The sequence below is a fragment of the Berghia stephanieae genome, chromosome 11, assembly GCF_034508935.2.
Source record: "Berghia stephanieae isolate SIO BIC M18660-M18661 chromosome 11, UCSD_Bste_1.3, whole genome shotgun sequence".
NCBI classification, from domain to species: domain Eukaryota; kingdom Metazoa; phylum Mollusca; class Gastropoda; order Nudibranchia; family Aeolidiidae; genus Berghia; species Berghia stephanieae.
This window is the reverse complement of record NC_088370.1, coordinates 37,921,155-37,926,189: the sequence shown is the minus strand read 5'-3', so window position 1 is coordinate 37,926,189 and position 5,035 is coordinate 37,921,155. Positions and strand designations below refer to the sequence as shown.

Here is a 5,035-nt window from a genome sequence, read left to right as displayed (position 1 = left end):
TCATCTTGGCAACAACTCTCAAACCCGGGACTTCGCCGAAGTCCGGGGTTTGAGAGTTTTTGCCAAGATGAGAATCATTTAAATCGATCGATATTTGAAGGACCAGTTTTCCGGCCAAATTTTTAAATATGGGTTTTTACAGAATACGGCAGGGCATACTGTAAAGGGTGGCTTGATCTTAATCAAATGTTATCGTGTGCTCGTAATGTTACCGTAACCTTGATGGAACAAGATGTTATGGAATTCTATAGAACCAACCAGATTGACGTCACTCAGCTCTTTGTTATTGTTTTTAGACTTAGCCATATTAATGGTTTATTGTTCTCTTTAAATTCGATCAATAAGACTATAAAGGCTCAAGCTACACATTGTATGTTAGCTGGCGGATAGTGTGAGGTTTTATTTTTAGCTAAATGCATAGCATCAACAATTTTCAAAAACCCAGAAAAAACCAAAGAAAACTAAATAGAAAACCATAACACACCATATTATTCTTCTTCTTGTTCTGCTTCACATTCTCCTCCTCTTCCTCCTCCTCCTTCTTCTTCTTCTTCTTCTTCTTCTTCTTCTTCTTCTTCTTCTTCTTCTTCTTCTTCTTCTTCTTCTTCTTCTTCTTCTTCTTCTTCTTCTTCTTGTCCTTGTTCTTTTTCATCTACTTCTCCTCCTCCTCCTACTCCTTCTCCTCCTCCTCCTCCTCCTCCTCCTCCTCCTCATCCTCCTCCTCCTCCTCCTCCTCCTCCTTCTTCTTCTTCTTCTTCTTCTTCTTCTTCTTCTTCTTCTTCTTCTTCTTCTTCTTCTTCTTCTTCTTCTTCTTTTTTATTATTATTATTATTATTATTATTATTATTATTATTATTATTATTATTATTATTATTATTATTATTATTATTATTATTATTATTATTATTATTCCTTTTATATCATCTCCTCCACCTTTCTCTTTCTTTCTCTATATATCTAAATATTTATCTTAGTATCTATCTTTTTGTCTATCTATTTATAAATCTACCTAACTATCCATATATTTATTTATCATTCACAGTGCCCCTTCTCTTCCTCCCCCTCTCTCAATATTCATCCATCACTTACTTGTCATCCTCTCCCCATTAGGTTTTTGTTGTTTCTATTCCTAAGTACTAATTACCCAACGGCCAGTGTTTACCCGTGCCAGAAGTGTGTCTCTGTGCTATATGATGGTTATGATAATAAATCAGTACCAGAGAGATACAACAGATACAGAAAACTTACCTGGCTCTGTCGGATAACATTGATTGATCACAGTGACCACGCTTTTGTTATTCTTTTCTATATATTTTTTCTTAGCATTTCCTATAGGCTAAGACTATTAGAAATAATTAATAAGGTAGGTGTTTTCAAATATTACTATGGTCTATGAAGTGTTAGGGTTCACCGACGTGTTCATATATGCAGGTCTGACAGCCTAACATACGTATGGACCTAGTTTAACATTGTTGTAATGGACAATATTTTTTTTTGAGATTTCCATTACAACAATGAGCCCATAATGAATTGGATTAGCAGACCTTCAAATAAGTCCACGTCGGTGTACACAGTGTATGTGGTAACTAGTTATAATCATGCCAATAAAGTGATATATTATAATAACAACCGGACAGAGTGGCCCAGCGGTATGGTCTTTGCTTCGTACCCGAAAGGTACCGAGTTCGACTACCCGTCGCGCTATGGGGCCTTGAGCAAGTCACCTAGCCTTAGCTCATTTTGCGGCGCTGCATTGTGGCTGACGGCCTGGGTTATTTGTACGGCTATGTGGTCTAGTCCTTGGTTCGAGCCTCGCGCTCGGCGCATAGTTGAGTCCTTGGAAAAATCTCTATACTCACATTCTCTCACCGTACTCAGGTGTAAAATGAGTACCTGGTCGTTAACAGCGTTGTCTTTGTCCGAAAAATTGTAATATCGCCTAACAGGCGTCGTGTCCCGTCCTACACGTTGAATGTTGCTGTTGACCAGGGACCCCTTGTAAAGCGCTTTGAGCACATTAAGTGGATATTACGCTATATAAAACTCAATTATTCCTTATTATAATCTATTCCAGTCTTCCATTGGAAAAGATACTAAAGAAGAAAAAAAATCCCCTTAAGGTTGAATAAAGGGAATTTATCTTATTTATTTCATTTTTACATAATAACTAATAAGTTACACTTTCCGCCACTGCATCATTTCATTTGATATCATTGTATAGGCATGATGAAATATTATAGATAATCCATTAAACAAGATGTCTGATGTCAACAAGAATCACCCATGTCGTTAGATATCATTGTCTAGGCATGATGAAATAATATAGATAATCCATTAAACAAGATGTCTGATGTCAACAAGAATCACCCATGTCGTTAGATATCATTGTCGTCTAGGCATGATGAAATATTATAGATTATCCATTAAACAAGATGTCTGATGTCAACACGAATCACCCATGTCGTTAGATATCATTGTATAGGCATGATGAAATATTATAGATAATCCATTAAACAAGATGTCTGATGTCAAGAAGAATCACCCATGTCGTTAGATATCATTGTCTAGGCATGATGAAATGTTATAGATAATCCATTAAACAAAATGTCTGATGTCAACAAGAATCACCCATGTCGTTAGATATCATTGTCTAGGCATGATGAAATGTTATAGATAATCCATTAAACAAGATGTCTGATGTCAACAAGAATCACCCATGTCTTTAGATATCATTGTCTTCTTCTAGGTTCCATGCCTGGTCCAGGCTTCGGATACTGCATGAATTATCTCTCTCCATTCCTCCCTGTCTCTTGCTTTTTCAAACAGCTCTTGGATTGTTAGGTTGGTGAAGCCCTAGGCATGATGAAATATTATAGATAATCCATTAAACAAGATGTCTGATGTCAACAAGAATCACCCATGTCGTTAGATATCATTGTCTAGGCATGATGAAATAATATAGATAATCCATTAAACAAGATGTCTGATGTCAACAAGAATCACCCATGTCGTTAGATATCATTGTCGTCTAGGCATGATGAAATATTATAGATAACCCATTAAACAAGATGTCTGATGTCAACAAGAATCACCCATGTCGTTAGATATCATTGTCGTCTAGGCATGATGAAATATTATAGATAATCCATTAAACAAGATGTCTGATGTCAACAAGAATCACCCATGTCGTTAATTATCATTGTCTAGGCATGATGAAATAATATAGATAATCCATTAAACAAGATGTCTGATGTCAACAAGAATCACCCATGTCGTTAGATATCATTGTCAAGGCATGATGAAATAATATAGATAATCCATTAAACAAGATGTCTGATGTCAACAAGAATCACCCATGTCGTTAGATATCATTGTCTAGGCATGATGAAATAATATAGATAATCCATTAAACAAGATGTCTGATGTCAACAAGAATCACCCATGTCGTTAATTATCATTGTCTAGGCATGATGAAATAATATAGATAATCCATTAAACAAGATGTCTGATGTCAACAAGAATCACCCATGTCGTTAGATATCATTGTCTAGGCATGATGAAATATTATAGATAATCCATTAAACAAGATGTCTGATGTCAACAAGAATCACCCATGTCGTTAGATAGCATTGTCTAGGCATGATGAAATGTTATAGATAATCCATTAAACAAGATGTCTGATGTCAACAAGAATCACCCATGTCTTTAGATATCATTGTCAAGGCATGATGAAATAATATAGATAATCCATTAAACAAGATGTCTGATGTCAACAAGAATCACCCATGTCGTTAGATATCATTGTCTAGGCATGATGAAATAATATAGATAATCCATTAAACAAGATGTCTGATGTCAACAAGAATCACCCATGTCGTTAGATATCATTGTCTAGGCATGATGAAATATTATAGATAATCCATTAAACAAGATGTCTGATGTCAACAAGAATCACCCATGTCTTTAGATATCATTGTCTAGGCATGATGAAATGTTATAGATTATCCATTAAACAAGATGTCTGATGTCAACAAGAATCACCCATGTCGTCCAAAGGGAGAAAATTGGGGGTTAACAATCTTGCTCAAGGAAAAAAAAATGGAAAGTACCTGAAGCGGGGCTCGAACCACGGACAGTCAGGATCACAGTGCAATACCTTAACCACTCGCTTACTTCGACATCGAAAAAATATGATAGAGTAAAAAATAACATTAATTGCGTGAATGGGCGGCTCAAGAGGGACACCGATAGATCAGTTGATAGAGCACTCCCTTTACACTCGAAGGAACCAAGATCCGGCATGGGTGCAATCTAGACATTTTTTTCTGAACCACCTGTCCACCCAGCAGTGATTTGGTAGCAGGTTCTTTTAGAAATGGCGGAAAGTACATCCTTGCGATAGACCAGCGTTCTATCCAAAGGATATCAAGCAATTACTCTTTTCTGTTTCACGCTAGAGAAACTCCGACTCCATGTCTCCTGAAGGAGTCTACTCGGTGGTTCAGTGATACAGTTTCTCTTCTTGAAACAAAAGTCAAGCGATGTTAAATCTTGCCAGCTGCCGGATAGGTGACACTGATCGTGGAAAATTCTTATCTCGACGTTGTGTCCTTGGGCAAGGCATTTAACACACATTACTCTTCTCGATCAAGGTGGAATGACTATAGGTATTGATGGATATGGGATAGAACTAAAAATAACTTGCAGCAACTGACTGGTAATGGATGGAATATGGTTCCATATTGACTGCCTGAGTAATAGAGGTAATAATGTGAAGTCCATTATTATCATTATAATAAATGAAACATTGTCAAGCGCATTGAGTCGTTGGGAGGCGCTGTATAGTTCGTAGTTATTTTTTGGTATTGTACATGATGAATATGAATGATGATGATAATGATAATAATGATAATGATGATGATGACGATAATAACAATAATAATGATAATAATAATAATGATGATAATAATAATAATAATAATAATAATAATAATAATATAATGATAATAATAATAATAATATAATAATAATAATA

General features: G+C 35.7%; 1 protein-coding gene across 1 annotated transcript in view; it reads left to right on the top strand.

Moving 5' to 3' along the window:
- The first annotated feature begins 1,181 nt into the window (after positions 1-1,181).
- The window catches only part of LOC144956785 (isatin hydrolase-like), a 12,440-nt gene continuing 8,586 nt past the window's right edge, over positions 1,182-5,035 (top strand). The window contains exon 1 of the mRNA XM_078887498.1: positions 1,182-1,363. The gene's annotated coding sequence lies outside the window, so the exon portion shown is untranslated. The remainder of the gene's footprint in view (positions 1,364-5,035) is intronic.